We start from the raw sequence: 24114 nt of genomic DNA on the forward strand, positions 1-24114 counted from the left end.
GAAAGCTGGGGAGGGACTTGGGACAAGGGCAGGGAGTGAGAGGACAAGGGATAAAGGGTTAAACTGGATGACGGGAGATTGAGTTGAGATCTGAGGAAGAAATTCCTTGCTGTGAGGGTGGTGAGACCCTGGCCCAGGTTGCCCCGAGAAGCTGTGGCTGCCCCATCCCTGGCAGTGTTGAAGGGCAGGTTGGATGGGGCTTGGAGCAACCTGGGCTGGTGGGAGGGTTGGAACTGGATGATTTTGAAGGTCCCTATCAAACCAGTCTGGGATTCCATTAAGAATAAAGCAACAGTACCAAAGCTCTCTGGTGAAAGTTACTTAAATTTTCATGAACCATCCAAGTTGTAACTGAAAGACTGTGCAAGTAGGATGGTTTGGTTAACCCATGCTTTGGGCCTCTGCTGTTGAGGGGTGGCTTACTGGATGAGGGTCCTACTGGGAAATCATAAAGAAGAAAGCTATTAAACCTTCTAACAGAGAGACAAATGTGTATAGAAACTGGGCCCAAGTCTCACCCTCACCAGTGGCACCTCAGTGATCACTGCAGAAAGGAGACACATCCATTTACATGCAAGAGGAACCAGAGCTGAGAACAAAGCATTCTGCTTCCCTGCTCAAAGGAGGATTTTGTTGGTGGTCTGAAGTAACTCACATTTTGCCCTCAGAACTGGATGCAGCTCTGGGGAACAGCCTGACCTGGAGCTGGCTGGAAAGGTTCAGTGAAGGCTCGATTTCTTTTAAAGAGAGCAGAATTTCTAGTTAAAGAGAACAAGATCAAGTTCATTTTGAAATATTTTTGAGCCAGCATCTGGAAGGAGCAACAGGTGAGAGCAGAGAGGTCCTTGATGTGAGAGGTGATACCAAACTACAACCCAGTCTGGGCTAGGTCTTGGGCTATGATTTGACATTTGATTAGCCATTAAATTCCCTGCATCACAGAAATCCAGGGGTGTTAATAAATGCACAATCAGTTCTGCAACAGCTGGCAGAAATTGCTCTGGAGGGATCTAAGGTTGAGGGATTTCCCATCAGTGTTAATTGCCCCTTCCCCTTTACTAACCCTGCATTAGTTGGTGGATGGTAAAAAAGGGTGGGAGCAGGTTGTGGATGGGGCAGGATGTGTGTTTGTGGCCTGAGGTGCCATGGGCTGGGGCCAGAGTTGCCCATGGCCTGAGAGCAGGAGGAGGGATCAGCAGCTGGTGGCTGGGAGCTGGGCAATTTCCATTGTCTCTTGTGAAGATCCCAGCCCAGGTGCCCACACTGGGGCTGCTGCTTCCAGCTTGGAGAGGAGGTGTAATGCCTAACTTCCCACCAGCCCAGGTTGCTCCAGGCCCCATCCAACCTGCCCTTCAACACTGCCAGGGATGGGGCAGCCACAGCTTCCCTGGGCAACCTGGGCCAGGGTCTCACCACCCTCACAGGGAGGAATTTCTTCCTCAGATCTCAACTCAATCTCCCCTCATCCAGTTTAACCCTTTATCCCTTGTCCTCTCACTCCCTGCCCTTGTCCCAAGCCCCTCCCCAGCTTTCCTGGAGCCCCTTCAGGCACTGGAAGGTGCTCTAAGGTCTCCCTGGAGCCTTCTCTTCTCCAGACTGAACACCCCAACTCTCCCAGCCTGTCTCCAGAGCAGAGCTGCTCCAGACCTTTGATCATCTACATGGCCCTCCCTCTTTTTTGGGGGAGGTGTGGGTCAGAGCCTTGCATTTAGTTCCATTTTTTCACCATTCTCCTGGCTGGCCCCTCTGGATCTGCACCATCAGTTCCCTTCTATTCTCGCCGTGCCCTGTGGCAGGATTCTCTGCTGTGTGAATTGCCCACAGCTGCTGGGTGTGCTGTCAGCTGGAGGGTGTACAATGCATCCCTGGCATGGCTTGTTTAAGCCTTTGCTGTGGAACTGCAGCTGCTTCCCACCTGCAGCTCCTGGGGTATTCTCTGATAAAATCCCTCTGTCATTCCAGATAACCAATGCCCCTTGATTCAAGAGGCACTCATTCCTTAATTCTTTTAACATCACCACTTTCCTCATCCCTGCTCTATACCTCTTGACCTTTGCAGGCATCAGCTGTAGGGAAGGGAAAAGAGCTGCAGCTCCTGGCCCTGCTTTTGGTGCTGACTTATGTACCCCAGTAAAGTCCCTTTGCTAGCAGGGGCTTTGCTGCTCCAGTGGACTTTCTGCTTGAGAAGGTCCTGTTGGCTGTAGAGGCAGGCTCAGAAGTCTGGTTTTAACTCCAGGGTGTTGTTAGGAAAACATTCCCAGTGTCTCTGTTTTTCTGCTGTGGTCTCTCCATTGCACTGTGTTAAGCTGAGAGAAAGGGGGGTTGTATCAAGCTTTGAAATTAACCATTTCTCACAAGTAGTATTTATTGATTTCAAGACACAGATGAACTGCTTAGTATCAGAGCCACTGTTCCCTTGCTCCCCTTCCTGGGCTGGGCTGTGTTACCCAAAGCACCCAGTGATTCAGCCCAAAGCGGGATCCGAGTGGGAAGACACTGGCAAGTGTGGCTCCAGCTGTTTATCTTGCAGGAAGGAAGGGAATTGTGGCAGCATCTTCTTGAGGATGCTGGAAAAAGGAGTGGGCTCATGGCTGTGACTGCAGGTCAGCTCTCCGTGCTGAGGATTTGCCTTGTGCTACTGGACAAATAATTGCTCTGTCTCCCTGTCTGTCCTTTCCCCCACCTCAAACTGCCTGAACTTGTCAGAAGGTGCCTCTTAGCAATGTATGTTTAGCCCAGTTCCTTCCCTCCATCCCAGCAACCTGGTGTAATGCAAATTCCTAACCCAGCACCTCCTGCTTCGTGTGGAGATGAACCGAGAACTTCCAGCCATGCAGAGAGCATCGAAGCTGTCAGGGCTTGGGGAAGTCCCGACAAGGACATAATGAGAGCATCAGCCTCCCTCCCTGGGAAAGCACTGCCATACATGCTCAGTCTGTAATTCAAGTCACAGAGATTTAAGGGCATGACTTAAATGCTTTCTTGAGTTGGGGTGTCTAACTGGTGAACTGGTGAGACGAGCAAACGGCGTTGGATTAACGGGAGCTGGCGATGTCCCTTGGCTGGGTGACAGCTGCCACTGTTCCCTGGGAACACAGAGCTCTTTCTTTGGCAGGGTGCAAGACAGGAGTGTAAAACAAGCCTTGACTTTCATGGCAAAGCCCCTGTAGCCTCATTCTTGCTGTCTGAGGAAGCCAAGTGCCTCTCTGGTTGTCCAAACGTATGTTTGATTGGTGCTCCTTTGTAGTTCAGCAACCTGCCTTGTTCTGAGGCTGCTTTTAATTTGCACCCAGCTCTTCGGGAGGGTCTTTTCTAGGAGGAGCAGCAGCAGTGGTTCATGTTGTGCTCTTGCATAAAACCCGCCCAGCTCAGCAGCTCTGGTGTGGCAGAGTTTATCCTGGATCCATCCCACAGCAACGCTTCTTCCATCTTGACGTTGAATTCCCTGGAAATGAGGACCTGAAGGGGCGTTTACTTAGGTCTGTGTCACCATCAGCCCACAGCTCCGTGAATCACAGCAAGTGCGTAGAAACAGTTTCTCACCTACGAGATGGTTTCTCACCTCCCCCAGAGCACAACACTTAAAATTTGTTGTTGGCTAAAAAATCAAGCTCCTATTCCCACAAAGAGTTGTGGTTTTGTGTCATTTTAAATGTTGCCCTCTGGTGCTGGGCAGGAGGGAGCTGAGCTCTGCACTTTCCTCTCTGCTCTGCTCGTGGCAGATGACATCCCAGATTGAGGGGCAAGAAGGTTATTTGGTGGTATTGACTGAGAGTGTCATGCTGTGCTTCTGGAGCTCCAGCCAGATGAACCCATCAGTCGATCCATCTGTGGCTTGGGCAGTGCTGGGGCTCTCTGTTGATTCCCTCCCAGGCACTGGGCTGTCAGATGGTGACAGGCACACTGCAGGCATCTCCAAGGAGGATCCTGCCCCTGTTCCTGGCTGGCAGGTGACTTGTCCACATCTCCACTGGGCAGACCTCACCAAGCTGCAGGGGGAAAGATGTTTTGTTCAATTCTACTGCAGTTCTTTATGGAGTCATTTTGGTTTGATGATCTTTTGAAGAACATCAAGTCCAACCGTTAACCCAGCATTGCCAAGGCCACCACTAAACCGTGTTCCTTCTTCATGGATAGTGGGTGAGAGCCCAGTGCAGAGCAGCAGGAGGAGGAACAGGCAAGCCACATCTGCCTGGTGGTATCCTGAGACTTGCATGAGGAGGTTATCACGGGGAAAAGTGTCTAAGCTGGTAGAGCTTTTTGTGTAGTGCTTCAGCTGGCTTTCAGCTCATGCCTCACAGCTTTGATTTCCAGGGTTTTGTAGCTGTCTAGTTGCTGGAAGCTGCATGGTCAGTCTGCTGGGAAAGCACTGGAAATGGAGTAGTGAGGACAGATTTCTAAGCAGGTGCTCTTTGCCCCGGGCTCCTGCCCAGTTTCTCAGCTGGAGTAAATCAACGTAGATTCCTCAACTTGTGTCTCCCCCCCCAGCATGATACTTTCTTTCTGACTCCTTTGAGGGAATTCACAGCCCGCTTCAGACCTGAGTGTGACCTGCAGGAGAACCTTCTGCAATTACATGATGGTTCTTTATTGAAAGATTTAAATTTATTATTCATTACCATTAAATTATTTAGTGTGAGAGCAGTGAGACACTGGAACAGGCTGCCCAGAGAAGCTGTGTCTGCTCCATCCCTGGCAGTGTTGAAGGGCAGGTTGGATGGGGCTTGGAGCAACCTGGTCTGGTGGGAGGTGTCCCTGCCCATGGCAGGGGTGGAACTGGATGATCTTGAAGGTCCCACTCAACCCAAACTATTCCATGATCCTTCTGCTGAGTAGCAGGGGTGAGACACTTCTTAGGGACTCTTTTAGTTCCTGGGATCATTTGTGACTCAGCAGAGGCCATGTCAGTAGGATGGCACTGGGCAAGGTCATTTGTGGCAATTAGCACAGATTGTCTTGCTGTAGGAGCACATGTGTTCAGCATTTGGCATCTCAGCTCATCTTGTGATGGATAAAAAGGAAAACTGGGAAAATAACTTTAGTCACTACTGCAGCGGGCTGTGCAGCAGGCTGTATATGGTAGGATTGAGTCCCTTCCTGCCATATGCCACAGATCTGGCTTCAGTAAAGCTGTGAATTGTTGTGGTTTTCATGAGTCATGTCAGGTCCAAGAGTCTTGGGTTTTACAAACCAGCCTGTGGCCCCAGAGAAGTCTGGGAGGGAGGGACAGGCTTTTTAGCAGGGCCTATAATGATAGGACAAGGGGTGAAGGGTTAAAACTAGAAGAGGGTGGATTCAGATTAGATAAAGGAAAACATTTTTTACACTGAGGGTGGTGAAACACTGGCCCAGGTTGCCCAGAGAGGTGGTAGATGCCCCATCCCTGGAGACATTCAAGTTCAGGTTGGACGGAGCTCTGAGCAACCTGAGCTGTTGAAGATGTTCCTGCCCCACTACTTGGGGGTTGAAACTAGATGAACTTTAAAGCTCCATTCCCACCCAAACCATTTTGTGATTCTGTGAGTCTATGACAGTTGAATTGAGCAGTTTTATGCCAGATGGGTCTGGAAGGGCAACATGTGCAGGACTTGATTGTCTAGAGAACTGGCTAAGGCCTTGTGCAGATCGCGCCGTTGGGCTCATCTGTCCCATCTCCATTCCGTGTGCGTGATGAGAGCTGACAGAAACCCACCACCCGACCTACATACTCTTGCAAAACTGGAGGGTTTGATGGTTGCTTAGCCCCAGATATGGCACCTGGCTGACTCAACAGCGATTCCCTGCTGCAGAGAGGAATCAGGTTGTCAAATGAAAGGAAACGTGCTCACCAGGAAAGAAGCGAGTTGTGCTCATGTTCAGTCAGGAGGCTGGGATTGGAAGGGTGGGATGCAGGAGTTTTTCCTCACCCAGCATGTGAACTGGTGTTTTCCTGATAACCAAGGCTGTCTGAAGGGTACCAGGCAGTGTGGTTTATTCTGAGGTGTCTTCAGGTGGGTCATGGAACCCATGGTCATTCCCTTCAGGTGAACGTGGTTTTCATCACCTTACAAACAGTAAAATGAGTGTGCTGTGCAACAAAACCATACAAGTAGGGCTTGTTTTTCTGCAGCTGCCAGGTGTTAAGCCATCCCAGAAGAGTTTACATCACAGCAGGGCTCATGAACCCAAGAGAACATCCACTTTATTAGTACATGACCCAAAATGTGTTTGATTCAAATTAAATATAATTAAGTTTACAGGATGAACATCATCACCTAGTGAGAGCGTGTGCTGCAGGGTCAAGTTTAGGGGGGCTGTGCTGATTTAAACTGCTGGAGAGTCCACAGTAATATATGACCTAGTAATAAATGTGCTTACCAGGGATGCAGAGCAGAGTTATGTGCCTAATGACCATCTCTGTGAAAAGCTTTTAAGCTGGGCAAAACGTTTACAAAATCAATATTTATTATATTGCAGTAATTTTGTTTAAATAGACAGTTTACTTCGTTTGGGATCTCCAGGTTGATTTGCAGTTACAGCCTGAAGGAGCCAAGAGATCTCTGAATACAAGTAATACCACAAATGTGTGTCAAGTGTGTAATTTAAGGCCAGATTCTGCCTCCATGATTTGTTCAGAGTGGTCCCTGCCATCAGGAATAGCTTTAACTTGAAGTGATTTACTCCTCCAGTGTGAGGTTGGTGGAATTGTGACTCTGAAAATGTATCTGCAATCGGTAGGTAATTTATATAAGAGTTTATGTAACAACTTATTGCATTCACAATTTTGCATGTGCAGAAATAGATTCACCTCCCTCTTCATTACCAAGAATATTTGGACAGCACGTACCCTCAGTGGCTGCACAGCTCTGCAAGAAGGCATTGGTATTTATTCTGAGCCAGAGTTGATATGTAGATTATTATTTTTCTTGTGTGTGTGTGTGTGTGTGTGTTCAGAGTGGCAGATGACACAGTCTAGAACTAAATCCCAGTAACATTCCTGGCCCTGCAGGTGCAGTGTCCCCAAAGGGTGGTGGGACGAGTGGCACTGATTGGTTTGCCTTGCAAAATGAAGGTTTGGTAGCAGGGCAGTTCCACTTGGCAGTATGAATTACATTCCCCATCTTGTCGGCTCATCCTGGGGCACCCAGGTGCCTCCTTGGTGGCTTCCCAGGGTGGAAGGGCTGTTTGCTCCTGCTGCGTTTGCAGCCAGTGCTTTTGGTGGCTGCTTGGCTGGGAGCCTGGTGAGCCCCCTCCCTGTGCTTGAGGGGAAAAAGGAAGGGCAGGCCTGGGCAAGCTTTACTTCATGAGCTGATTTTCCCTTCTGAATTAGTTTTAAGTTTAAATAAGAGTATATTTAAGTAAGTAAAAATCTTCAAGGATCAAAGTTGCACCCCAAAGGAGCAGGCACTTCTGTCACTAAACTCCCTTGCCTGGCAACGTGCCACTGAAAACAGCCCAAACTTCACATTCTAGAGGTGTATTAGAAACTCCAGTTTTCTGCAACATTTGTGTTGAGAGCCTCTCCCCTTTATTCCTTCCAAGCTGTCGGGAGAAGCAACTGCAGCCTCTTACTGTCCTGGTGCTTTGAAGAGGATGGTGTCAGGGGTGACCTGACCACACGTGCTGCCCCGTGCAGCTCCCTGCCCAGAGCTAGGTGGGACAGATGGGCTGAGGAGCACGGGGCAGCCGTGGGACAAACGGGGCAGGGATACTGCCCGGGAGCTAATTAAGAGTCAGGGCTAATGAGCTCAGGCAGAGCAGTGGGCTAATCCCCCTGGAGTAGATCTGTTGTCCATCCAGGTCTGTGGGGTAGACATCCCAGCTTGGACACCCATGGAAGTCCTTGCAGCCTTCTCTTCTGCACCCATGTTAACATGCCAAGTAAAACCAATTCCTTCCAGAGCACCTTTGAACGCTGTCAGGCCATGTGTAGTCCCTCAGTTCCATGTACACACTCAGATGTCCCTTCCCCTGAGCAGATACTTGCTTCTTACCGATCAGGTCCTTGCTTCTCCAGACCAGAATTAAGCGGCAGAAAGAGCGAAACTCATCAGAGATTCACTTCTGCTGCTGCTCATCCACACAGTGAGGAGAACAAAGAGCATTTTAACAAGCTGCTTCCAGCCCCTGCCAGCACAGCATGGTGTGTTTGCTTTCTGCACCCAGGAGATCCTCTCTCATTCGCTTTAAAGTTTGTTGGCGTCGCGACGGAGCCGGAGCCTGGAATCCAGAGCTGTGAGGCACTGCCTGTGCTTCCCGTGTCCTGCTGGCTTTGAACCTGAGCTGATCAATCCAACCAAAGCACCTGCAGCCCCAAGGGTTTCAGACCTTCAGCAGGCACCTTGCAAGAAGCTGCTTTGCCCCCTAAGTTAAACCAGTGCCTTGAAACAAACTCTTCACCCTGGTGGAAAGAGCGGGGCTTGTGTTGACTTTGCAAAACGAGAGGGGGTCCCTGCCTGCCTGTTGAATACAGATGGTACAAGGTCTCCAGGGACACTTTTCTTCAAGAAGGGGGTGGGGAGGGAAGCAAATATTTTCTGTAAAAGAGATAAAATGTGTCACTTCTGATGGTGTTTGTGCTGCTGTGGTATGAAAGGGCTTTTGTGTGTAAAGGTAAGTAGTGCAGAGCCTTGTCTGAGGTTTGAGACACCATTTGCTGATCCCTCACACAGCCCCTCCAGGGCAGCTCACAACTCAAGACAACCTTTCAATGTGTCTTCAGTGAGCAGAACCTGGCTCTCATTTCCCCACTTCGCCACTCATGTGTTTGAATTAGATTCTCCACTTGTTTTTTTCCTTGATCTTGGTAGCTCTCAAGCCAAAAACCGCATGTTGCCCTTGGGTTGTCACATTCCCCTAGCTAGCAGCAGCAAGTCAGAGACCATGGTGATGGGCTGCTTCTGTTACAGTGCTTGTTGGGTATTAGGAGCAGCTGCACATCCTGTGTCCTTGCTGCTGATTTACCCTGGGGCACACAGGGATGCAGGTCAGCTCTCCACTAGGAGGGTTGAGATGTCACAGGATCTTCCATACCACATCCCTCCTGCCCCTGACTGGTCTGCCAGCTTGGAATTAGCCTTTCCTCTTGGATCTCACCATTTCCCTTTGCTGTCTTATCCAAAGGAGAGATCACCATCACTTCTGTGTCACCCCTGCCTGTCCTTCCACAAGCTGCTTGATCTTCTCAGGCCCTTCTACATCTCCCACGTTACTTCCCTGGCCTCCTGGAAGCTCCTTTCCCACAAAGTGGGTGGTGGAGGAGAAGAGCAGCTTTTGTGCTGGTGCCCCACTCCTCAGCACCATTTTCTTCCTTCTCTGCTGTTTCTCATCTGGTCTTTGGGCTTCTCAGCATGTTGGGTACCTCATTCCCATGTTTGCTTGTAAGGGTTTAAATTATTTCTAATTCCATTTTAGACCTGTTTGTGTTTTATGTAAGAGCGTGAGGGAGCAGTAACTCCTGCAAGGGAGTCACAGTCCTGCTCAAGATTAAGGAGACCTAACTCCTGTTCCCTCTCCTCATCAAGCAGAGCCAGCCCAGAAAGAAGTGTTGGGTATGTCTGGATGGGTACAGGTGTCATCATCAGCTGGAGGAAACCCTGTGTGTGGTGAGCACGTAACCAGGGGCTTGTGCAGTACTTTGGACTGAGGTGCAAAGACTTCACCTCCCTCTCCTGCTGTTGCCCTATTTCTCCTGCCCTTTCCAGATTCCTCCACTCCTCCATTCTGCCTCTGCCAGGCTCCCTCTCTCCCATTTTTTCCAGTGGTTGTTGCCCCTTCTCAGCCCAGCTGAGGTACCTGTCCCTGCGCAGGGAGCCAGGTCCATGCTATGAAGGCACAAACATCTCTTGCACATCTCGTTTTTTTCCTCATTTTGCTATTTTCCAAGCATCCTTTTTCATTTCCCACTGGTTGGAGGTGATTGCTATAGGAATCTTCCAATGTTCTTCCTGGCTGGAGATCCCATCTATTTGTTGAGCATGTTCATCACCAGGAAGATTCCTTGGAGCTGGTTAGATTCCTACTCCTAGTGGTGCTGGCAAACACCTGTTTGCTGGTCTAGGAATATTCCTCCTTCGCATGATATGATTTAGTTGCTTTTGAGTGCTGTGCCCCATGGTGGGCTCCCAGCTTGGCATTCCAGCCACCTGACCTGCTCAGATCCCAGCCACACGTCTCAAGTCCTTGCAGAAGGCAAGTTTCTCCAGTGGGCCAGGCTGGCAAGGCTTGGGCTCCCTGTGGAATGATTTATCCTGGCCTTGCTGGTGGTGCCTTTGTTCTGGAGGGATGGAAGAGTCCAACATCCAGATGTATCCTCCCCACACTGAGACAGGACACTATTTCTCAAGGGACTTTTAGAGGTATTTACTGGTTTTGTGGCTCCTTTTCTCCTTAGGCTGGTTTTCCTTTAAGGTCTTGGGAGCACTTTTTTCCCTCCAAAAAAAAAAAACCTACTACTACTGAAGTGTGAATTATTCCCCCCTCCCATTTCTTGGTGCTTCCTGGATTCTTCACTTCTTAAATAGTCATGAATGATTCAGTGAGCCCATTAACTGCTTTCCTGATGGCACTAAGATGGATTGCTGAGCTCCAGTGATTTGGACCCTTCAGTCCTGGGAGCCCCCTCACCTCCCTGTAGATACACTGACAAGTTCCTCATTACTTCCTAATTAACCATACATCTTTTCTTATTAAAGAATAATTTTTTTTTTGAAGGCACTCATTATCTCAGCTCTTCCAGAATTATTGATTTATTCTTCCTCCTTTTTTTTATTAATGGGTCTACAACCTTCTCATCATCCATCTGGTTCATTTGGGTTGCCTTCCTGGGAACAACTCTCACCCTCCCTGCCTGCACCCTTCTTGGTCTCCTCCTGCCTTCTAGTATTTTTATCACTCTCTGCCTCTCTCTGTGGTTTATTTTCCTGGAAAATCTTTGTGTGGGCTCTCAAGAGGCCACTTGAAACACATCTTCTGGGCTTGAGGGAGTGGGGTTTCCAAAGAGCTGGTTCCTGGATTGCATTAGGAGAGCTGGAAGTTGAAATCCTCAGAGGTTTTAGATCTTTGCACTTGTTGAATTCACACCTTCCTGCACTGCCCTGCATCTTTACACTGGGCACCTTCCTGGCTTTGGTAGGCTCCTTGTGGTGGGACTTTGTGGTCATCAGGGATGGGGCTGGTGAGTTGCTGCTGTTCCTCTGCCAGTCCCAGGGAGTTCAGTGAATACCACATGGAATGGGGTGTATTCCTGCACCTTCGTGCTTCAGTGGGTGCTGCTCAGGGCTGAAGAGCATGGTACAATTTGCATTTCTAGGCAATTAAATGTCAAAGCAAAGTCAGGATGCTGGCTTGCTGTCAAGCCTGGTGATGACTCCACCAGAGCACAGAGCACAGATGGTTATTAAAGGCCATAGGACAAGACAGGAGGAGGGTCAATACACTCACTGCAGAAAGAGGAATTGCCCCATGGGGCTTCCAACCTGCTTTCTCCTGTGTTTGGGCCAGGACTGGTAAAAATCATTGTTTATGCAGTTAATCAGGTTTAAATTTAACTCCAAACAAAGTAATCAGATTTCAAGGTTTAATGCAATAATGGGATGGAGGAGCTAAAGCGTGAGGAGCCACAGAGGCAGGCTGGGGGGGAAGGCAGGAATTGGATTGAGGGCAGACAGAGCATCATGTCAAGGCAGAAACCAAGGTCTGCAGTGTGTCCCTTTCTGGGCAGTGTTGGGACCACATCCCCTGCCTGGATGGCTCCACAGGGGAAGGTCCTTGGTGCTCCCACACTGCAGTGACCTGGTGTCTGTGTACCCCAAAAAGTGGGTGTGCTGATCCCCTGTCAGCTTCACCTGCAGGCTGATGGGTCTTGTTTGGTTTGCCCTCTTCTGCATCCTGGGCACCTTTATTCTGTCCAGCTCATAACCTGAGTCTGTGCTGTTGTTTTTCCATGCATTGGGAAGAAAAATGAGGTCTAAGGGGGCAAGGTTTGCCTGATGGGACTTTCCTCACCATTTATGGGAATGTCCTTCAGATTTTTTTAATAAAAAGATGCAGTAGTAGTTTGTGCCATTCCAACCTAGCCAGACCCAAACCTTTCCCTGTTACTGATCTGATTGGAAGTGGTTTAAAGCTCCTTGACCTCTTCTGACAGTCCTTCCCCCAGTGCTCATTTATTCTGCATAAGCAAGAGCATTTCATAACTATCCCCAGGGAGCTCATTTTCTTCTGGATAGATTCAAGCCCTGCTTGAGGTTGGAGGAGAAGGGAGGTCAAGTGGAACATTGGCCTGGGGGGGTGTTCACTAGGAAGGTGGCAGCTTCATTTTGGTAGATACTGAACCTCGATCCTGATCCCTCTGCCAACAAACCTGAGTCCCACCTGTGGGAAATAGGCTGTTTGCTGGGTATTGTCCCAATGCATGGGGGAGGGTTAAGGAGTTCTGCAAGAAAAATAATCAGAGGATCTTGCCAGGAAAATGTAGACCAAAAGTTGACAGGATTGTCTCAGTGTGGGTGCAGCCCTGGTCATCAACCCATCCTCAAAGCTGTGAGCTTTTTACAGCCGTGGCCAGATGTGCCATGGTCACAGGACATCTTGTTCATATGGTGACTTTACTTCCAGTGCTGTGGTGGACGTCTGGCCCTCTACCTCTGGAAGAGGCTCTCTTGCCTCTGCTGAGGTCTTCCACTAGCTTGTGAGACAAATGGTGTGGAAGGACCACCTTGGAGGGTGCTATTGGTGCAGTACTTGGCATCCCAAAGTAGTTTTCCCAGAGCATGGAGGCTGCTCTTGGTCACAGGAGTGTTGGGAGTCAGAAGGTGGCTTGATGTCCGTGTTTTTACCTTGCATCAACATTTTCTCTTGTAAATTCATTTTTAGGCAAATTAAAGAACACCTCTCAGGTTCTGTCTGTGCTGGATTATGGCAGTTTTCTTTGATGAGACAAACAGCAACAGCCAGAGGATTTGTTTGATCTTCATGGAGACAGTGAGGGATGTTTGGCTTAGTTCTCCTGCCTACACGAGACCAAGCAAGCTCAATTCTGTTGAGGGTAACACCATGTGTCACTGTGCTACTATTGCCTGGGGAGCTGCCATGACCCCCCCCACTCTTCCCACACAGCAGGAGTGGAGAGCTGGATGGATGCAGCACCAGCACACTCTATTACCCACAAAAATGCTGGGTTTAAGCCCATTTTCTCCAGGTTCCACTTTTTCAGCAACCATGAAAGCTCCTAAAAAAAGAGTCCATGCTCCTAGCAGTGCATTCCCACTGAGGCATTTGTCTTTTTATCTTGTCCAGCCCTCCTCCCCTGCCCCTTCTTTAATTCCAGACCCCTTGCAGAGGCAGCTCCCATTCCAGTGTGCCCTGGGATGATCCCTGGAGCCACCTGCTCAGGGTTTCCTGTCTGTGTCCCTTCACCAGTCCAGGTGAACACTGGGCCATGAGGAGCTGCTGCTGGGAGGATGACCTAGAGACAAGACCACTACATCTCAGAGGACAGTGCTTGGGAGACTACACTTGGAGCTGGCCCGGGAGCTCAGGACACAAGTTGAGAGCTTCATACTCATTCCCTGACACCTGCAGCAGCGTGGGAAGGGGAATCCAGGGCTCAGAGGATTTTTCAGGGTGAAGGGAAAATGGCACAAGGAGCAGTGGTCTAAGGAGGGATCAGCTGCCCTGCAGATTAGCTGCTAAGGAAATGCAGTGTCTCACTTTATTAACTGCCTTTCTCTCTAATTCAGGCTGCAGGATGCATTTGTTACTTCTGAAAACAAATAATAATGCTATTTCAGTGCCTGCCCAAGATGTGGAAGATCTTCTTAGATGAGGCAGCTCCTCCTGACCTGCAGAGAACTCCTCCAGAGGCTGAACTCTGTGCTTGCTGAGCCTGGTTAGAACTACATCAGTTGCCCTGATTACCTGGTGCTGCTGGATGTTACTGCTCCCAAAATTTGCTGGGCTCTGACTGCCTCAGCAGCTGTGCACCTGACCAGTGGGTGCCTCTGTCTCAACAAGCCTTCTCACTCTGCCCCCCTCCTGGGTGCTTGGTCAGGGCTGGTTCTACCTTGGTAAGAATAAAGCAGCATTACCAGCAGCTCTCAGTAACATGCATCTCAATTTCCAGGGCACCAGGAAGCCAAATTTTCTGCAGTTTCCCTTCAGCACTGACTCATTTTCTGGGTATTTTGTTTCCCAGTAGCCCATCTGCAACATGTCCTGCCCTTTGTCTTCCCTGAGGAAGGGACATCTGTTGATCAGGCCAGAATGTGCCTGATTTTAGCAGACAGCCCCAGTGACCTTAGCAGGTTGACAAAGATACCCTTCTACTCTCTCCTGACTGATTTCCATCCAAGAAGACCTTGGCCAGCTGGGCTCCACCGAGTCTGCTCATCCCAAGCAGGAGGCCATGGTGCAGTTCCAACCCCCTGCACGGGCAGGGACACCTCCCACCAGCCCAGGCTGCTCCAAGCCCCATCCAACCTGCCCTTCAACACTGCCAGGGATGGGGCAGCCACAGCTTCCCTGGGCAACCTGGGCCAGGGTCTCACCACCCTCACAGCAAAGAATTTCTTCCTCAGATCTCATCTCAATCTCCCCTCTTTCAGCTAGAAACCATCCCCCTCATCCTCTCCCTCCCTGCCCTTGTCCCAAGCCCCTCCCAGCTTTCCTGGAGCCCCTTCAGGCACTGGAAGGTGCTCTAAGGTCTCCCTGGAGCCTTCTCTTCTCCAGGCTGAACACCCCAACTCTCCCAGCCTGTCTGATGGCTGTGCTGAGCCATGGCTTGAGGAGCAATCCTAGTGATGTCTGATGACCATCACTCCTGACCCAGCTGGGAGCACGTGGATCTTTTGCAGCATTTCCAACCCCCCTGGAAGCCCAGGGCCCCTTGCAGTGTCAGTGCCATTAAACTCCTAGGGATGAATGAGGCTGGTGAGGCAGAGGACAGCTCGCAGCTGAGCAATGACTTCTCCAGGCTTCTCTGCAAGATGTGGTCCAGCAACAGCATGCAGTGTCTGGAGCAGGTGGAAATGTTCAGAAGTAAGGAAGGTTGTGCACAGATGCCTGGTCCAGCCTGTGGCAGTTCCCTTCATCTAGTCTGTAAGGTTGCCTGTGAGTGCTCCAGAGGGGAAGAGATGTGTCCTGAGGATCCCATTTGGATCTGGACTAGGCTTCAGAGCTGGGAGCTGAGTTTCTTGCTGCCTGATGTGCCCTGAACCACCCCACAAGGAACAACAGGGAAGAATTCATTCTAGTCTTGCTTGCATGAACCACCCACTTGCAAGGCTCATGGCCTTCTTGCTGTGGTTTGGATCCCAGAAGGAGCCAAACCCAATCAGTATCATCTTGGTAACTCCAAGATGACTGCCACCCAGGCCAGGATGTGGAAATTCCCAGCTCATAAAAAAAGCCTGCAGTGAAGAGCTGCAATGTGTATCTGCAAAACTCTCAACCTGCATTTCCACCCTGGTCTGTGTGCAGAGCTGCAGCAGGACCCGGACTCCTCTCAAGGACACAACCTGGAAGATGTTCTCCAGGAGCACACCTAAAACACAGCTGAAGCAGGACCAGGCAAGAGCAAGTCCACAGTGTCTCTTCTCCTGAGATACACAGAGCGTGGACCTCAACATCAACTCATTCTACAGATCTGCACCAATTAGATACATATTTGGCCTTTTCTAAACGGTTTCTCACTCTGACCTTGGTTGCCCCTCTGTGTGCCCGTGGGCAGGCAGCAAACCCTTGCTAAGCTTGTGTTTGTCTCAGCATTCCTGTAGCAGAGCTGGCAGGTCACTGCCAGCTGATTCCCAAGGGACATGTGTCAGGTTTTGCCAATGAAAAGCTAGTATGATTCGTGGTTGAGTGTTAATGAAGCAAAAATTAATTGTATGGTATGGAAGGGCTATTATCGATATCTTGGTGCTCATGTTTCTGCTTCCTAAAAATCAGAGCAAGGACAATATCCTTTATTATCCTTTATAACCAAGGACAGAACTTCTTCAACATCCTCTCAGCAAGGAGCAGCCCTGGATGTTGTGCACCCCTTGTATTTGTTTACACAGAATCACACAGAGTGTCAGGGGTTGGAAGGGACCTCTGGAGGTCATGGAGTCCAACCCCCCTGCCAGAGCAGGACCAAATCTGGTCAGTTTAAGTCCAAGGACTAGGGACAAGCCAAGCAAGTTGCCACACATGAGCTGATCCACACCAACTGTCCTTGTGTGCAAAGATGGCCTTTGTCAGCTTGCAAGGAATCATCCTAGATCTCCCCTCTCCTAGGGGACTGAGCTAAACCAAGGTTGATCCCACAGCAGTGGGAGACACAGATGGTCACTGAGGTATCCAATAACTTCATCTGGTGTCTCCATGTTTTTAGAAGCAAGACACTGGTGTGTTACCTCAAAGGCCACTTGGCAGCCTATCTCCTGCTGGAGAGTTTTACATGCCCTGATTGTTTGCCCCTTGAAGAAGTGGGGTTAAAGTGCAAGGATGCTGGAAGTTGAGGGTTCATGTCCTCCTCCTTGTACAGTTCTCCCAGAGGCTGCTGAGAAATGCTTGCAGGCTGCAGAGCACCAGCTGTCCTGGCCACAGAAGGGCCTGTGAAGCAGGAAGCAGGAGGTTCAAGTGAGCACACGGAGTCACAGCAGGAGCAAAGTGCTCTGCTGGTGCAGGGTGGCAGGAGCAGCCTGTGACCTGTCCCCCCAGGCACCCAGACCCAGGGGTCCCAGCCAGGCTGCTCCTGGCAGGGGGGCTGGGGGCAGGAATTACTCTTCAGCAGTTTTGGCTTGGCAATTCCATGCATTAAAATCCATGCAAAGAGAGTAACTGATGTTCACCCCCTGGGCCTCTTGCTCCCAGCAGTGTGCCCAGTGCTGGGTAACACACAGTCCCAGGGCTTGGTGACCAATTCACGGCAGGTGGTTTTCAAAACATGAGAAATCTCCTTGCAGAGAGGAGCCCTGAAGCCTGGGGCTGGTCAGGGCACAGACCCTGCCCCTTTCTGCCCCCTGGGCAGGGCGAGGGGCTCTGGGCAGCCAGGCAGTGAGTTGGGCTGGGCATGTTGTAGCCATAGTGACTGTGCTGGTACAGGTCGACTGCTGGACACGGGCACTGCTGCTGCAGGTTGTGGAGAGCAGGCTAAATAAAACCTGCAAGAAACTCAGGATGAATTCAGCTTTGCTCACTGCAAGGCTGGGAGGAGGCAGAGCAGCAGGTCTGCCCCGGGCTAGGGAACCCTGGAGTCACACAGCAGGCAGTGAAAGGAAGGGTTTTAGCAAGGTCAAGCTTGAAAAGGATATATCCTTGTTTTCTTTCCAGGCTGGAGCTTTTGAATCAGTTCTGCCTGCTGAGGGAACACTCTGCCCTGGTGGCTGTGTGCACAGAGCCAGCAGCCGGGGTCAGCTCTGCACCCAAGTGGCAGCACCTCCATACCAGGGGCTTCTGCCCTGGGCTGGTGGTTGCAATCATCATCTCACAGGTAGTGCAGGGGGGGTGATGGGGCAGGATGGAGGTCCCAGGAAAGAGAGGGATCCCAAGAACACAGGGCTTGGACCTGGAAGGGTGCAGGACCTGTGCTGAAGGGGTCAGTTCAGCATCCTGGTGGCATCCTGGTGGCATCCAGGCTTGCGTGGGGTGGGAGGATCTCCACTGCATTCAGCCCAAGCTCTCAGGGCTTGTCCTTCATGGGGACATCCCAAACACTGCTTCTGAAGACCCTGCCTTGCCCCCACTCCCAACAAACACTCCTAACCCTGCAGGCAGCTCCTTCTTGCAGGGGAGGTCAGATGCACGTCCACGTGCAAGATCTCACCTGATGCCAAAGACTTGGGGCAGGAGAGAATAAATAAAAACAACCTGGACTGAGCTGATAGGGCCTCTGACACTGCCAGGATTGGGGGTGATTTCTGCTCTGTGCTGCAGCACTCAGAGTGGCTTTGCTGTTCTGTTATCATTGCTATAAAAAAATAAGTGGATTTAACACAATCCTGCCAGCTGGCAGGGAGCAGCCCAGCTTTAGGGCTTGGCAGGGGGCAAAACCCACTGCACTGCCACCCCCAGCTCGTGGGAGGGAAGCAGCCAGCCTGTCTGCCTGGCAGAGGGGACATGAGGTATTTTCCTGGCTGAATTCTCCACTGCCTCCATCCTGGCCTGGTCTGCAGTCCCTGCTGGGGTGAAGCTTCCCCCTGCCTGCTTTGGGTGGCACGTGTGAGTCTGCTGTGTCACTGCATGGGGACAGGGGAAAATGGTAGAGGGTGAGAGGCAGTAGAAGGCTTGCAGGAGGACAATTCCCTGGGTACAAAACACAGTCTGTGTCCCCAAGGGTGCTGAGCACCCTCAGCACCTGCTGCTTTCAGGGGGCAGTGGGTGCCCTCAGCACTCTGGAGCCATTGAGAGCTGGGTACTCTGCCAGATTGGACCATTGGGCATCCCAACCCCACCTCATCCCTCCCAGTTTGCCCTGAAAAGGCTGTTACTCACCCATGCTCCAGCCAGGGCTGGAGATCCTTCTGGAGCTGCAATTGGGGTCCACCACCATGGAGGTGGGACACCCCAAAGTGTCTCCATCTTCAGTGTCTTCCCTCCCTGGGTTCTGCCTGGGGTTTTCCCAGCATTGCAGTGGTAAAGGGCTGTGTGCTTCCCCCAGGAGGGACCCACCAGGGTCCTGGCTAAATTGTGGTGGGTGTAGTGACATCTCTGCTTCCTCCAGAGACCCTTCTGCGGGCTGTGGGATTCACTCTGGTGTCCATACAAGTTGCTCCAGAGATAATCTGCTCCGCAGATGCCTGCCTTCCTTGCACGTGTGGAGGATCATCTGCTTTGCAGACCCCAGCTGCCCTCCAGACAGCTGTGGAGGCTGCAGGAGCAGCCCAGGCCTGAGCCAGGATGCAGCAGGAGCCGTCACTGCCTTCCCATCCCTTGCTTCCCCTTGTCTGGGATCTGTTCCCAGGGGTTCCTTCCTAGCCTGCAGTCTGCACCCAGGAGCTGTGCCCACAAACCTGGCTCCCTGTGCATCTGGCTGCTGGCAAGCCAAGGCTCTTCCTTCTGTTCCTTGGTTTGCAGCTCTGTGGCAGGCTGGGAGCACATCCTTCTGGTGGGAAGCCAGCAGAGCTGAGCTGGACCCGTGTCAAACACACAGCAGCAGAATGGACCAGTGTTTGGAGAGGGGCAGTACAGCCCCACACTCTGTTCCTGTCTCCTGCCTTGGCTCCAAGTCAGTTATGAGCAACTAGGATGATCCAGCTTTGCTCACCCTGGAGCCTTCCCTTCTCCAGGCTGAACAGCCCCAGCTCTCTCAGCCTGTCTCCATGGCTGGGAGCAGGCTCAGGGAGGATCCTTCACGGGACACATCAAGTTCCATCTGGTCATCTGTCTCCCATGAGGACCAGCCCCTGCAGGACCCCAGGACTTGGTCCTGCCCTCTGGTTTCCCCTCACTCTGTCCTGAGGGGCAGGTTCAGCCCAGGCTGCAGCTGCAGGCAGGGCTCCTGGCTTCCCTTTTTAGCCAGTGTTGAATCCAAAAGTCAGGAGCTCATGGCTGGAGCCGAAAGCCAATTAGCAACATTTAGCTTCATCAGCTTCCTGACTGAATGCAAGTTTTAATTAAACATCCCATTTTAATTAGTAAGGCATTGCATACAGTGAAGCTTGCCTCAAGATTCACAGGCTGTAGGTCCTGTGCTTTAATTAAAAGGAAGAAGCACATGACTTCAACTCCAGCATCTGTGGCAGCTCCTCATCCTTCCGAGGGTACAAGCAGAACAGCTGGGAACAGCATCTTGTCTTGCCAAGGCCTGTTCCTCTTCTCTTCTACCTCCATATGGAAGCTCCAGCATAGGAGCTGGCTGCAGGATAGCTTAGTTAGAAGGAGAGAAGAAACAGGGGCTGGTTGCAATTCCTGGGATGTCAGAGGAGGTACTGGGCTCTCAGTGTAATGTGGAGAGGCAGGGCCAGGGAGGGGATTGTCTCCTCTGCTCTGCTCTGCTGAGACCCCCTGCAGGGCTGGGGCCAGTTCTGGTGTCCCCAACACAGGAAAGTCCTGGGGCTGTTGGAGAGGGTCCAGAGGAGGCCACAAAGATGATCTCAGGGCTGGAGCAGCTCTGCTCTGGAGACAGGCTGGGAGAGTTGGGGTGTTCAGCCTGGAGAAGAGAAGGCTCCAGGGAGACCTTAGAGCACCTTCCAGTGCCTGAAGGGGCTCCAGGAAAGCTGGGGAGGGACTTGGGACAAGGGCAGGGAGTGAAAGGACTGGAGGGAAAGGATCAAAACTGGAAGAGGGGAGATTGAGATGAGATCTGAGGAAGAAATTCTTTGCTGTGGGGGTGGTGAGAGCCTGGCCCAGGTTGCCCAGGGAAGCTGTGGCTGCCCCATCCCTGGCAGTGTTGAAGGGCGGGTTGGATGGAGCTTGGAGCAACCTGGGCTGGTGGGAGGTGTCCCTGCCCATGCAGGAGGTTGGGACTAGATAATCTTTAAGATTCCTCCCAACCCAAACGACTCTAGCATTGTATGAAAACGATGCTTTTCTCCCGTTTTTTTGCCAAGCCACACTGACCCACCAACCTTCTGCACCAGCTGCACTCACCCCTGCTCTGGGACAAGGGAGAATCAGGGAATGACAGAAATCCCTTTGTCAGCCTGGGAAGGCAGTTACGGGGACGGATTCTCTCCTAAGTGCTCCAGGGACAGAGATTGAAATGCTTAGCTCCCATTAATGCTAATGGAAATTACAGGGGTCTCTTCTTCCTGGCTTGAGACAAGAGCATTGCAGAAGGGTCCAGCTTCCTGCAAGGAGCAAATTCACTTTAAGATGCTGCTAAATGGGATTGTCCTTCCATTTCACACTCAGTAACTCCCCTGCCTGTGCTAGCTCAGGGTGGGCCTTTACCAGCTGGCTGTCCCACTGTGTGCTGGGGGACACCGGGTCTCCATCCACCACCCCTTGCTCTGTGAGGGGACAGTGGTTCCCAGAAAGGGGTTCCCAGCCCCAAGAAGCCCCAAAGATTTTATTTTCCACCTGGAGATGCAAAGTGCAACGTTCCAGCTTTTCGCGGGGAGGCGAAATCCCTCCCGCGTGTGTCAGAAATACCCACAGCATCTTGTTTCCCGTGGTCTGGTGCAGCAGGAGGCAAGGTCAGGCAGCTGCAGGAGACAAGGCTCAGGGTTGTCTGACCCCCTGCTCTCGTGCAGGGTTCTCCACCTCCTGCTCCCTCTGTGTGGGTCACAGGCTTGTGGGAAACCTGTGTCTTCCTCCCGTGTCCTGTGATTAAATCCTCCCACCGAGTGACAGACTGCAGGACAGCTTGGGTTTGCTCCAAGGGTCATGGAAGGTTCCTGTAGAATTTACCGACCCAGTCAGTCATTTCATTTCTCTCTGCAGCCTCTGATTTATTAACACAATAATAGAAAGCAGAAGGACTTTGTTTTTCCAGGGCAGATGGGTCTGAATCCCATTGTCACTTGATGGATCAGCCAGGCCTGCCCGCCCGTCCCTGCGCTCGTTCCCGCACGTGCTCCCTTGTCGTGTAGCATTAATTAACCTTGGTTAATGGGCTAACTATGATGGGCTGCAGCTCCCAGTCCCCAGCAGGGTGATTCTGGCCACAAGCGGCAGAGATGCAGCAGGAGAACTGGGTGGATGTTTGTTTCAAAGGGGATGTGTCCAGGAATGTGTCTCTGCACCAGGAGAGCCTCGGCACGATGGGGATCCTTTCTGGGGATTGGCATTGGCACGGAGCTCATGCCAATGGAAGAGTGGTCAGGCACTGGAATGGGCTGCCCAGGGAGGTGGTGGAGTCACCATCCCTGGGGGGGATTCAAAAAACGTGTAGACATGGCATTCAGGGCATGTTCTAGTGGGCATGGTGGGTTTTTCTGGGTGGACAGTTGGACTCGGTGATCTTAGAGGTCTTTTCCAGCTGTGGTGATTCTGTGATTCTGTGAAAAAACAAACCTTAGAGCTCCCGTGTCCAGTGAGGAGCCTGTGGCCACCCATACACAGGAACTGGGGTCAGCAGCTTTGCACAGGTGGTGCTAAAGCTGTTGGTGCACATCACTGTGTGCTGGTGGTGGGACTCTGCTCTCCATGCTGGGGACGAGGGACAGGGCAGGGTGTCCACTGAGCACCTCACCAACCTTATAATTTTGGGGGAAAACAAAGCCCTGAGTAGTTCATGCCCCTCACCTGCAAGCACTGGTGGCATCAAGAACATCTCAAGTGGAGGGATGCTCTGAAGGCCATGGACCATGTTTCCCTTGTTGTGGACAGGCTCAAAGCTCATGGAAGTGTGGGGGTGTCTGGGGTGAAGGAGCTGCACATGGACAGTGCACACTGGCATTGCAGGGCTCTTCATCAGCTTTAAATCACATTTAACATGCTTTCCCATTAGGAAAGCCTGGAAGAGTGAGGTGGATATAAAAATCCCCTTTCTGAAATGGATGTTAATTGGAAAAAAAAACCTTCGAGAGACTTTATTGAAGGGAAAAAAACCCACACCATGATGCAATTTTAATGAGGAGCTTGTAAATGTAATAAACTCCTGCCAGTTTTCTCTGTTAATTGCCAGTGTTATCAAAGACCAGGGCCCTGCAGCACTGGCTTCTCAGCAAACCACCTTAAGACATCTTCCTAAACCCAGGAGCAGCTCGGGGAAGGGAGGGAGGAGAGATGGGGAGACCTGCTGAGCTGACCTAGCAAATCCCTTTCTTCTTAGAGATGCATTTGCTGATGAGCTCCACATCTTAATGACTCAGGCAGGATAAATGACAAAGGAAATGCAGAAATCACTGGGGTTGCATTAACATCTCCTGGGGAAGCAGCAGTAAGGTCGTTTTCTGGGCCATTAAGTGGTCACCGTTTGCTGCTTCATAGAGAGCAATTCTTTTTTCCTCAGTTTCAGCCCAGCTCAGGAGCCCTCCTGTCCCTTCTGCATCTTCACGCCCCTGCTTCCCTCTCCTATCTTACCTCTCCCATCTCACCTCTCCCCTCTCCCATCTCCCCTCTTCCCTCTCCCATCTCACCTCTCCCCTCTTCCACCTCCCCTCTTCCACCTCCCATCCCACCTCTCCCTTCTCCTCTCTCCCATCTCACCTCTCCCCTCTTCCCTCTCCCATCTCATCTTTCCCATCTCCCCTCTTCCTTCTCCCATCTCACCTCTTCCCTCTCCCATCTCACCTCTCCCCTCTACCCTCTCCCCTCTTCCATCTCTCCCATCTCACCTCTCCCATCTCCCTTCTTCCTTCTCCCATCCCACCTCTCTCCTCTCCCATCTCACCTCTCCCCTCTCCCATCTCCCCTCTCCCATCTCCCCTCTTCCCTCTCCCATCTCACCTCTCCCATCCCACCTCTCCCTTCTCCCATCTCACCTCTTCCCTCTCCCATCTCACCTCTTCCCTCTCCCTCCACCAGCATCCAGAGGAATATGGGGGCAGGTGCCAGCCCAGCACCCATGTCCTGCTCACAGTAGGGATGGTCATGTCAAGTTTGTGGGGACATCAGGAATCTTTTAGGCTCCCTTCTGTGTGTGCCACAAAGAAAGGTCACACCTCAAAGCCTGGGTGGTGTTTGCAGGTGATTTTCAGCCCATGAAAGAGGCAAAATCTCTGAGAAGAGAGTCTTGGGTGGTTTGCCCAGCTCCTGAGATAATGACTCCTGCTAAGATCATGGAAGAAGGGGGAGATTCCTGAGTTAATGGTTAGAAACTGCCATGAAAATGAAAAAGCACAGGCCAAGCAGGAGGAAGCTGTGTGCTCCCACCCCTGCGCTGGGGGAGAGTGGGGTATTTTGGGTGCTGGTGGAGGACCTTCATGGGGAGATTGGGGAATTTTCAGTCTGATTCAGGTGGTGTGACCTGTGTCCCTTTACTGATTGTCCTCAGCAGACACAGGTCAGATCCTACAGGGTATTTGATGTCTGGCTCCCTGGAGAGCAGAGATCACAGAATCATGGGATGGTTTGGGTTGGAAGGGACCTTCAAGACCATCCAGTTCCAACCCCCCTGCACGGGCAGGGACACCTCCCACCAGCCCAGGTTGCTCCAAGCCCCATCCAACCTGCCCTTCAACACTGCCAGGGATGGGGCAGCCACAGCTTCTCTGGGCAACCTGGGTCAGGGTCTCATGACCCTCAGAGCAAAGAATTTCCTCC

The 24114-nt window shown here is 51.4% G+C and overlaps 1 protein-coding gene across 8 annotated transcripts in view; it reads left to right on the plus strand.

Moving 5' to 3' along the window:
* The window catches only part of TRIM9 (tripartite motif containing 9), a 57237-nt gene that overhangs the window by 7154 nt on the left and 25969 nt on the right, over positions 1-24114 (plus strand). The gene's annotated exons all lie outside the window — the stretch shown is intronic.

The sequence above is a fragment of the Apus apus genome, chromosome 5 (assembly GCF_020740795.1).
Source record: "Apus apus isolate bApuApu2 chromosome 5, bApuApu2.pri.cur, whole genome shotgun sequence".
Classification (NCBI taxonomy): Eukaryota; Metazoa; Chordata; class Aves; order Apodiformes; family Apodidae; genus Apus; species Apus apus.